This window comes from Cynoglossus semilaevis, chromosome 1 (assembly GCF_000523025.1).
Source record: "Cynoglossus semilaevis isolate Cse_v1.0 chromosome 1, Cse_v1.0, whole genome shotgun sequence".
Lineage (NCBI taxonomy): Eukaryota > Metazoa > Chordata > Actinopteri > Pleuronectiformes > Cynoglossidae > Cynoglossus > Cynoglossus semilaevis.
In genome coordinates, this window is record NC_024307.1 from 8,256,278 (window position 1) to 8,268,547 (window position 12,270).

Consider the following 12,270-nt stretch of genomic DNA (forward strand, 5'->3'; position numbering starts at 1 on the left):
TCAGGGGAAGTAGGGTTGAAACATGCAGTGAAGAATGAGAGGCGAGAGGAAAACAGGTCAAGAGGGGTTCGTGACCTTTTTGACCTTTAGGACTAATTGCCCTATGTTAACCAATTGCTGATTTAGACGACGAAAAGTTAACAAGGGTTTAGAGGTCACTGTGATAATTCAAATCCGTCTGTTCTTTTAACTGCTGAGGAATTGTCAGTAAATATGTTGGAATCATCCGGATGTTTTAATCACATCAGTTGGGATTGTGTGTAATTTTGTGGAAAAAGTGGATTAGTGCTCCTGCCTTATTACATATAACAAACATGAACCACACAAGTTTTTTCAGTTAGCAGGTTAGCATGTTAGCATGCGGAAAACAATGATAAAAGAAAATTAAAATAGTGAAGTCGAATACGAATATCCTGTGAATCAAGTATAAGTTTTAGTGACATTTTATTTCACTGTAGGACAAACTAAATTTTCTCAAACACGTTATTTAAACCAAGTCAATAATTTAGTCTTTTACAATTTCCACCCAAACAACCAACCCAAAACAGTGTCAATACATCAGGCTGATACCTGATGTATTGATGTACAATGTAAATGGACAACGTCCACACAGTATTCTACTGCACTGGTACAATTTTTGTGCAAAATCCATGCCGAACAAGACGTTCAAAGCTGAACTTTTCTTCTCTTCTTCCCAGCGTCTGCTGAATGACCCACTCCTCACTCCTCACGTCTGCCTTACAGCAGTTTTCTCCCTTCGCACCGAACACGTTCCATTCACTGCAAACACTCAACAGTTGCTAGGGAGCCACCGTCCACTGAATACATTCTAATCAGGATGCTGCATCCCTGCTTCCTCGCTGACGGACGGTGGTCAAGGTCCACCCACGTCTACACGACCATATTAGGAAACACGGTGCAGCACGCTGTGACAGCACTTAGCATTTAACACCGGTGCATTTCTAAGCAGGGAGAAGTTGGAGAAACGTGTTTGAATTATTTATGCATTACCTTCCTGCACGAGGGCAGCCAACCAGCATCGTCTGAACCTCCAGTCATCTCTCTCTTCTCTTTTACTTCAGACTACTTCAGAGTAAATATACTGTAAATGAAGGTGATGTACGTTCTAGATGAAAGATGCTGACGTTCAGTGGTAAAAACACGGTGGACATTTTACAGGTTTCATGTTTTTTTGAAAGTACACAAAAAAGTTTTACTCAAAGTGCAGGTCGTACTCACGTGTTTTTGAAAGTACACATAAAAGTTTTACTCAAAGTGCAGGTCGTACAAGGATACGTTCTGCAGCTCACACTTCACGTACTGTATGGCGTTAATGATGCTCTCCGTGCCGTTGACCTTTGTTTCCTTGGACCAGTTCCTGCTGGGAAACGGTTTCTGAAAATTCTGGATTTTGTAGACTCTGATTCTACTCTTATCCCTTTCTTGTGAACTGTTTTTTTCTATTAGGTCAGGAGTATCACATTCACAGTGGGCCAAAATTATAAACTGGGACGGAGTCGTGGGCCAAACTTAATATTTACTGAAAGATTTTCATATAGAAACAAACTTTAGTTTTATGTAAACATTGAATTTGAAATAAGACACATCTGTGCTATTTGTTTCTTATTATGTCTCTTTATCTGTGGCCTTTAGAGTTCCTTTAAATGTAAATCTTTTTTTTACAGACCAACAACAAAAGAACAACCAAAACTGTATGTGCTATAATATCGCGCATACTTTGTTAATGCTACAAAATCCGCCTATATAGAATGGCTTTATAATTACACCAGCGGCCAGATTTGGCCCGCGGGCCTGAGTTTGACACCTGTGTTTTAGGTGGTTAATAGGACATGTCCATGATCTATTAATGTAAACACCGCGTCACTGTCTCACCTACGTCTTCATACTATTGTAGGCGTCGGTGCTTCAGAAATAGATCTTTTCTAGCACCTTCACAGTGAATTATGTTAAAATTGTGTAAATGTTGTACATTTTCCATATTTGTAGCTTGACGACATTTTTTTGTCGTGTGCAGATTATAATTTTACTGCACTCTAGTTTTGTGTCAGCTTCAGTAAAATAGCTGTCAATTAAAAAACTATGTTAACAAGGTAGTGCAGTGAGGTGAACGTTCACTGCTAATATGTAAGGGCTGAGGGAGACCAAACGATGGATTAAGAAAATAAATGTCCCAAATTTCTAGTTGAGACTGTCAAATGTGCGCTTTTGGCTACTTTACCACCTTCATCGAGATGTTTTAATCCTCTTCTCAGAGAACCAGTTTCCCCTCTAGTCTAATCTGACCCTGAAGCCAAGTCCTCGTCACCGCCTCCATGTAATATTCAAATCCAATTCAAAGTCCCTCCGGTCGCCTACAGAGCTCTAAATGGCCGACCTCACTGCATTGTCACCTGCTCATAAACCTTGAAACTCTTTGCCTCGACCTCCGCACCTCAGTCTTCTTTTCCCGCTTTGTTGTTGACCAGTATGTTTGCCTGTATTATCTCTTTTGTTTTCACCTCCTCTTGGTTAAACAGCTCCTCTTTCATGGTGCTTCTCACTTTATATTCCTGTGCATGCTAGGAAGTCTCATTTGCAAGACATTCGTAAATAATCACATTTGGTCGTTTGTTTTCTATGGAAAACGGGGGGATTTGACAGATATAATTAGGCAAAACATAAATTATCCCTGCATAATAAGTCAGCGGAGAGCAATATTTAACTAACAAGTCAAAAATCGTGATACAGCGCATCGGATTAAAACCACAAACAAACATGGAGTGAAGTCGGGCGTTGGTTATGTTTACGTAGCTCACATTTACATTCTGCTCTCACAGCAGTGTGAGAGAAAAAAAAGACGCACAAGGCTGTTCCTCTTTCTCTGAAATAATATAATCCAATTATACTCGACATTAGCCATAATAAGGTAAACGGATGTGATGCAACAACGCCTATGACATGATGTAATATAATCTAATCTACTTATTCAGGGACTGTGCGGTGCTCCGATTGGGCTTGGAAAATTACCAGTAACTTATTATATATATAAAAAAAAGGAAAGAAACTCATCGTCAGACTGAGTTGCAGAAATTCTACAGAATACTGACTCAACAGTTTTTGGATTAATAAATAAAAGAGCGACACAGTTTCGTGTGGTTGCGCCACGGTTTGTGCTTCAGGAAATGAGCTGACACATGAAAGGCCGAGTTCAGAAAAAATGAAACCTCTGAGTTTGGAAATTCATGGTGCAAAGTTTGTTAAAACGCCCAAAACCAAGAGCGGATGTGTTGAAAAGCAGGAGCTAGAACTTGATCTAAAATCACGGCTCATTTGTGGTCTCAGTGTGGCCCATTTCTGTTAGGATTTGGTCTACATTTTTGATGAGCCCCTTTTTAAGCTACATTTAAAGTATTTCTGAGCCATGTTTTTTGTTGATCAATTTTTGTTCATTTTTCGGGCAGGTTTGTTTTAGCTGTTTGGCTAAGTTGGCTATTTTTTGCTACTTTTATCACATTTGATCTCATCTTTGGCAAATTTAAATTTTTTAGTTTTCAGTTTGTCAAGTTCGGTATTTTTCAGGCGTTGAGGTTATTAATTATTGACGAATGTTCAGCTGAGTTTAATATTTATGCTAATAATTTATGCACTAAAAACTAAGCTAAACTAAAATGATCTTAAATAAAAAATAAAATGTATAACTAGATAATAGTCTTAGAACCAAAGGATACTGGTTGCATTATTTAGATCAAATCTGGCAACCCTTTTAAGTAGCCAGCAACTATAGTGTGTATCTATTATGGATACTTTGATGTAATGAGATTGTTGTTCTTTAATTGTTTAAATTTAGTTTAGAAAGCGGAACCCAGTGGAACTGGAAGTCATTTTCTTTTAAAAAAAGGAATTGTGCTAAAATTGGATCGTAAGTTGAGTGTATCGTTACACACTGTTTTGTTACAGAATGTTGTTCCCAGACTTTAAACTGACTTAGATGTCTTTTCATGAGAAGAAAATCAGCTGATTTCAGATCAGTAATTTATAGCTCTACTTACAGGGACAGTGACAGGTCTAGGAAGTGAAGTTGACCTGAAGGACATCCTGGAAAACTCCTCCGACCAGCTGAAGACAGGGCATGAGTTGTTCTGTCCACCAGGAGCTGATGGAGGAGGATGTTGGTAACTAGCATGAATCGCTTTCTTCTCCTTCTCCCGCCCGCGTTCTGTTCTTCCGTCCTTTTCCCAGCCAGACTTGTCCGTCTGTTTATCCTTTCCTTTTATGTTCTTGCTTTCACTTTTTCTCTCCCACGAGCTTTCTCTTTTCTTCTCCATCTCTTTTCTTGTCTCTGCTCCCAAATCTCCACTTTCCCCACAAGGAATCTTGCTTTCCCAGTCCTTCCCTCTTTGCACAGCCTTTTCCAAGACTTTCACTTTTCTCTCCTTCCCCAAGGTGCCATTAGCCACCATTTCATCAAGTTGCCTTAGTCTGTCAATGTCTGTCTCTAAATAAAGTCTACCAGTAGAGGGCAGAGCCTGGACCTTTGTGCACCGCTCCAGGTTGTGCAAGTGACCTCCCCCTTTTACCATCCTTAACATCTCCCCCGGCTCCAGGACCTTGCAGCTGGGCAGTGTCTGGCTCCACTGACGTATGGAGGTCGTTATGTCCCTAGAATCGAACTCTTTGATGGTGCGGAGGTTGGAGCTCGTTGGGCTGCTCCACAGGTTTGGAGTTGACTCTGACGGAGGTGATTTTGTTAGTGCTGAGCGCGGGGTGGATGTTGAAGGAGGACGAGATGAGGTTGATGGAAGTGGCGGAGATGGGAGGTGTTTTCGGAGGGTGGACTTCTGTTGGGTGGTTCCACTGTTGGACCTCAGAACCCTGTGTGTCACTTCATTGAGAAACTGTGAGAACTTGCGTCTGTCCTCTGTCTTCTCATGTCCTTGACTGCAGGTTGTTGCGTCACTGCTATGAGATGCTCCCGAGTCTTTTCTCAGGGCTTTGGACGTTTTTGCAGGAAGACAAGCCTTGCTTTTAACTTGAGATGCAGAGTTTGTGAAGTTAAGGTTCTGGTAGATAGTTTCAGGCTCAGAAAGTGCAGCAGTCTGGGCAGCAGTGCAGGTCTCCACAGAGGAATCTCCTGGTACCTCGGCACTTTTGTGCTTGACAGGAGTCCGCTGCAGGCAGGTGGCCACTGAGCTCCAGCTGTTTGTGTCCCAACTTCCATCATCACTGGAACTGCAGTTGCTGCTCTGTAGGCTATGACTGGTACTCCATTCACCCAGTCTGGTGCTAGGGCGGTCCAGGCTGCCAAGTGAGCCCCTCTTCATTGGTGACAGGGATCCTGCCAAGTTAGATGGAATGTCTTTGAAGCTGGTAGATCCTCGGAGACTTGGTAACGAGCCCTGGTAACTGGGAGCAGATAATTTTGGAGCTGACTTGGTGCAGTTGTTAAGACTGGTAAAAGAACCTTTGAGTAGAGGAGAAGACTGGCCGCGCAGTGGAGGCTCCTCTTGGTCACTGTAAGATCCTGAGAAAACAGGACAGGATGCAGTAGAGGAACAGGAGCCTCGATCCTGGCGAGTGGAGGACGATCTTGATCTTGGTTGGCGACGCAGAGTAGCCATGCCGACTGCCTTCTGTCCCCTACGTGGAGCTGTTTTTGGGGAACGTTTCTGCACCGATTCAAGCCTGACACCATCGTCTGAAATGGACACACACAAGTGAACCATGTCAGGCGCAGCAGAACTGATTTCCGATGCTTTTCTGTCCTCTGACTTTGCCAATCTCAATTGTCCGCCCTAGTTGTCCGGGACATCTAGAGTCTGCATCAGGGTGACACACTTTTACAGCAGTGGGATCAGAGTGAGGTTACAGCCTGGTCCTGGTTGGACTGTCAAACCGCAGTTTTATTATCATTTGTATGCTGATGCAGTCAATTGTATTTCCCTCTTTTTTTGAACAGCTTTATAGATCAACAGCTGTGACTTCACTGCCTGTTCTTGTTGACATTATGTGCAGTGAATTTGTCTATCGACATGAATGGTGTTAAAAAGCAGCTGTATATTCAGGTCAGAGATATTGACCACAGCTGTCATGTGAAATCCACTTTGTGGGCAGCCGGCTGGCTGAAGGCCACAGATTGATTGCGTTTATCGTGGTTTGCTGCTGAGAGTGTATAAATGAGGGCAAACATATTGTTCATAAACTTATGTCTCTGAACAACAGAGTGTTCCTTCTTTGTAAGGTAAAAAAAACACTGTCTCAGTTTTTGTTTCTGTTTGAAAAATTTCTATAAAAATAAAATGTAATGCTGTTTATTAGTTTTGGCTAACTATTTACTTATTTCTTTTTAACATTTGTTGGCTAGCTTAATTAAATGTTGCCTAAGATTTTGGGTGAACTGAAACATCTAACAACATTTTTGGATTACTTTGTTGAACCTCGAGTTACTGTGTGGCCATCTTTTGCAGTGTTTCGTCCAGCTAACGGTTGTTTATTTTATTTTCACGACTTTTTACAGCTTATTGTAAGTTTTCCTAATTTTGGCAACAGTTGGCTTTCTTACTTAGCTATTTAGCTGTTTTGGCTAACTTTAAACTATACAATACATTTTCTGACATGTATTTTTTAAAATATTTTTTAATTGAAAATCAATTTTCTGACATGTTTTGGAATGTTTTTTAAAATATTTTTTAATTGAAAATTAAAATGTTATGTTTGTTTTTTTAAGATATGTATTTGCAGCATCCCCCCCCCCCCCCCCCCCCCNTGTAGAGCACACTCTCATGTGAAGATGTCTTGATGATGTTGCCGTGGTGAAGAAGCAGCATCTGTGCTGCCTCTTGCTTGAAAATAAAGGAACCTCCTAAGCAGATTGCACCGAGTCCAGACATCTGGCCTTTGTAGTTGATGAAGTTCCCATCAGAACTGTCAGCTGTCTCCTGACTAGATAAAGGGCTCTGGTCTCAGAGAGACTCTCTCACTGTATGTTTGAACACATTCTTCCAATGAACATATTTTATGATTAACCTGAAGATTACTACAACCCTACTCTAAACCAAAGTACAGACGAATACCATTCAGTCATTTCCCTGAGTTTCTCTTACTAGGAAGGCTGCAGCAGAACTAAACACTGGTGTCAAACCTGAGGCCCTCGTGCTGAATTCAGCCCACATTTTCAATTTCTGTGGTCCAATTTCTTAACATGTACTACTTTATACTTTTAATCCTAATTCTAATTCAGCGGTTCTCAGTTATTTTCTGTCATGGAGACAGAAATGTTTTCACGCCCCCGTACTCTCTCCTGCACCCCTCCAAACCCACACCCCCGCAAATTGAAATACCTGATAACATGTATATTTTTATCTGTACAAACTACTGTATGAGTTGCTGCCACCTAGTGACTGCAGGCTTGTTATCATTTAAGCATTACAGCAGTGGTACACTGATGTCTAGCGTGCCATATTCCATTGGAAGCCCCTCACGCCCATGCTGGCACCTCATCACGCCCCCCCAGGGGCCCCACCCCATTATCTGAGAACATTTATTACTGTTTTAATTAAACGTCCGTTTACCATAATCTACATCTCCTATAATGCGTGTTAATTTTCACGACTCCATCGGTGTCGGAAATCACGAAATTATGTCAGGCATCAAAATTCCTCTTCTCTTTAATACTGTTCTGTGTGTTCTGGTAGGAAAGATTCAGAGGGAGGTCTGTCTCTGGTCACACTGCCTGATCAATAACTTTTATGCACTGCCATCGCCCACACGGTCCGTTGTAACCAGCGATGAGACACACCCACCCATCTCTGTGCTGTGGCATCACACCGTCATCACACCAGTTTCCAGGTGGTGGCGTCCTGTTTTTAGAAGAACTCAACATTACTCCTCCTTCTCTACTCTGTCTATACCAGTAGCCTCGTTTGGGGCGTTCTCGACTCCCCCGCTGCAGTGTTTTCTTCTCTGCCACTGTGGTACATAACACCAGTCGTCAAAGCTAAAATGAACAGGACGATAATAATTTAATCAGATGCAGCAACACTCCCATCCTCCAGCTCTGTGAATAATAGACGCAGGTCTCTAATAGGATCTCTGCTGACTTCTTCATATCCTCTGAGTATATCTTCATCCCTGTAGCCTTCAAAAGTGAAATCAAATGATCAGATGCTTCATTTGGCAGCCTCCAGCAGCTACCTGATAAATGCTCCAACAACACGCTCTGCATCTCGCCCATACTTTACATCCACTATTAGAGGCTGTAGCTGAGTATTTAGTATTCACTGTGAGTTTTTGCCTTGTTTAGTATTTTTCCATAAAAGAAATCTGCCCTCGGGGTAATTAATAGTTAATTCAGCCAGTGAGCAGGAAAATGGCACGTTGTTATCTACATTCTTTTTGTTTGCTGAGTGTTTACCCCCGGGATCTTTCTTCTTTTGTCAGCTCGCACAAAGCGATTTTGTTTTCAGCCAAAATCCGCGGCTGCTGCTTCTCCACCTTGGTCTGCAGTAATCTGCATCAGGACCCATTGTGAGCCCAGTGCTGGGGAAGCCATTCATCAGTCTGTGTATAGTCACCGTCTGAGGTTTTCAGGTCTGTTTCACTTCCCTCCTTTCAGCTGGCCGTGACCACAGCAACACTTACTTTAATGTCATTTAGGCCACTTCCACTCCCCGCTCACAGACACTGGTGTCTTCTCCTCTTTGTAATGAGCACTCAAACAAATGTCAGACACCCGATTCCACCGGTGTCAACATTGATGTCGTCATGGAAACAGTGATTGTGATCCAAGCGTCCATATTTATTTATTTATTTATTTTGGTTTAGCTATTAGCCTTAGAGATCCATTCTGCTTTACCTTTAAATGCCACGGCAATAAAACTGACACCCTATAAGAAATGTCAGCGGTCGTGTCTGGATGAGAGGATGGAGTCTGACGGCACAGCCAAAAATATATTTTTTATTTCCATGTCAGAGGGATTTAACCATCTCCTCCTTCTTCATTGAAGATGAAAAGACAGTGAGGGGCAGAAAAAAACCCCTGAAATGATTAAAATGATTTCTATGTGAAGTGAAGTTAATAATTTTTCATTTGTTTTAGAAAATAACTCCATATTCACACGAACATTTCATAAAATCTCTGTTTGTTCCTAAATCTAGAGAGCGCCTCCCTTTGCTCACTGTGTACTCATATTTAATGTATGCAACAGTGCTCTCTAGTGGCCATATTTGGAATAACCATATTTTTTTTGTTTTTTGTTCAGCGTAAAATGCCTTATTTTGAATGAATTTGCCAAACTAGAGCCAAGGCTTGTCTAAAGTTCTAATCCAAGATTATTAGACGTCACTGGTATAAGATCTAGAAAATACATATTTTGTCGTCTTAGCTTTTATAAATAAACACCTTTCATGTGTTTTATTAATTCATGACATTCACCTATGTCGCCTTTGTTTTCTATTTTCACTTTCTCCTGTTTGTGGTCAGGTTGTTTCAGACAGTAGGAGTTACTGAACCTTCAAAACACAAACACGTAGAAGAAGAATAACAGACTTCTTTGAAATTGTGGGAGGAAGAAATATTGATTCACACCAGCAGAGAACAGAAAAACTGTCAGCAGAAATGTTTATATAAAAAACAAAACAACATAAAAAACATGCGATTTTATGCAGTTATATTATTTTTTAAATTTTGAAGCAAAATAATAAGAAAAGTGTTTTTTTTATTATTATTATTATAGGATTTTATGCCTACAATGACAATTACAGTTAACATTCTTCACTGGTCTTCAGTTTCCAGGTTAAAAATGTTTAAAGTTTTCAGTTTCCAGGTTAAAAATGTTTAAAAGCAGCGTCTACCAAGCAAGCAGTACTTGGTGGTACTCAGTACTCTGATAATCCTCTAGGGGAAAATGTACTCCCTGCATTTTAACCCCAACCCTCCAGAGTTTAACAATGAGAACAGCAGCAGCAGTGGAGAGAGCAGACCTCAAACTGACAACCATCCACTGAGCCACAGGTGACCTCTGCTTTTTGCCTTTTAGACCTCATATTTTTCGAACCTCTGTGATAATAGGAAGTCATAAAAACGAAGGCTGTACAAAGTGAACAACATTTTTCCGTACTTTTAATATCAGTTTGAATTGAACCCATCAGTCATGCTGCGTGTTCCCCGGCCTGTAGTTACCCTGTGTAAATGTATCTGCACTGCTGTGGTATCACAGAAAGTCTGGCAGCGATAAAATAAATGTGTGAAATGTAACACTTGAATTGACAATATGTGTGTAAGTCTGTGTGTGTGTGTGTGCATGTGTTCACGCAGCAGGCAGTTTATAGCCAAACTGCCGCTGAGATTTCTGGAAAATAAATGTGCAGCCAGGCATCAGGAAAAGCTCTGAGACGTGCTCTCCAGCACCTCCTCTCCTAATCCTCCTTCTCCCGGCTCCGCTGTTTCCTTCCATTGACGACTAAAAAGGAAGTACGGAATATAGAGTAGAAATCTTGGAAATCTGCGGTTCAGTTGTTAAAATCTGCTCTGATGACTGTGGGCAGCCAATGTGCCAGACACATGGAAGCAGCAGCAGATGTAGATGAGACCAGTGACTGACACTGCTGATGATGATGTCATGAAGGCAGACGGACCGTGACATTTGGAACAACAACTATTTACAGCTATTTATTTGAATTTATGTTTCAGTCAGTTCATATTCACTCAGAAAATGCCGCTCTGTAGCTTTTAAAAAAAAAAATACACAACTACACGGCATGAATGGTTTCTGTTTAAAGTGAAACATGGCTCAAATTAAACATGACAGCAAACTGTAATTTGAAAAAAAAAGAGAAAATAACACCAGAGGACATGTGGAATAATCATGTGGAATAAGATACAAAGAGCAAATCAGTCACAGGAGAGAAAAGGGAAATCACTAATGAACTAATAACGTCCTCTGAGGGGCTTCATATTCATTATCTGTTGTTAAAGAGACTGAGTGACGGTGGGAGAGAACAGGAGCCGCTGGTGTGACTCTGAGCCACAGCTCAATGTAGGGGAAAAAAAACAACCAGATTCATCATTGCTGGAATTAGATTAAAAAAACAACAACTGGTGAATAATCTACAGATGAACTGACCATGAATGACATGAGATTTAGCAGCAGCGGCTAATTTATGATTCAGTCCACACACGTAAACCCGATGTGTGTGTGTGTGTGTGTGTGGGGGGGGGTGTCATGGTCTCCTTCTAATTTCCCCAGGGCTGTCATTAACCTCAGTAGGAGCAGCTACAAATGGATAAAGTTGTGTTGTGTGTTTCCACTGACTCTGGGATTATGGTCACGTCCAGGCTGAGAGACAAAGATCGGTTTAAAAAAAGTCCAAATTGAAGTGAATGCAAAAATTGCCGTAATATTTCTGATACGGCGTTAGTGACAGAGGAGACTTGGTCCGGTGGTTTTTATACATGCAGGAATGAACTGGGATTTTTAGCAGGGTTTTTAGTATTTGCAGTACTTTTCATAGTATAACAAAGTGATTATTATGGATTATGGTGTAACTATTACAGTAACGGTTTGTGATGTTCAAGGTTGTCACTGCCTGTGGGTTGTGCAACTATCACTGTATCAGTTGTTGTTGTTCCCTCTTTGTCCACCAATACCAATACTAACAGTACTAACAGTAGAAATATACTCTCATAAATACCTCCTCAATCGAGTTAATTGGTTTGTGAAGATTAATCTGACAAATTAGATAAATTAGAGACATTTAATTTTAGGGTCCAAAATCAAAACAGAACATCAGAACGTGAACTTAGCGTTAAGTCCTTTCCTTTGACGAGAACCTCACTGAGCGTCATTGTACAGACCAATGGAAGTGCTGATGTGACCGGTGAATTAATACACCAGCACTCCAGCACGCACTGGGAGCTGCTGAGAGCTGAGGATATATTGTAGGAGCTTTATTGACACCTCATATGTTTGTGCAAATAAAACTGGGGCGTCAGTGTGGCTCTCTGTTGGTTGCCATGGCTGCAGCGGAGCCTTGCCGTGCATATGTAGCTTGACGACTGGTGAGCAGCCACACAGGGACCAATTATCAGTCTCTGAATAAAGGAGGAATACGCGTACGTATACGGGGGTACATGTGAAGTAAAGGTCATGAGGAACAGTTGAGGAACAGTTGAGGAGAATAAGAACATTTGTAGATTCAGAGAAAGAACAGCCTGAGGTTGAATTTAATTTGATTAGAAGGAAGGTTTTTTTTTCTGTAACGACGTTGTGTTTT

At 41.2% G+C, this 12,270-nt stretch overlaps 1 long non-coding RNA gene across 1 annotated transcript; it reads left to right on the forward strand.

Annotated features, from left to right (window-relative positions):
* The first annotated feature begins 7,468 nt into the window (after positions 1–7,468).
* LOC112486817 (uncharacterized) lies at positions 7,469–10,828 on the forward strand. The gene is made up of 2 exons (XR_003049306.1): positions 7,469–9,790; positions 9,822–10,828. It is a non-coding gene; the product is annotated as an uncharacterized LOC112486817 (long non-coding RNA).
* The last annotated feature ends 1,442 nt before the right edge of the window (positions 10,829–12,270 follow it).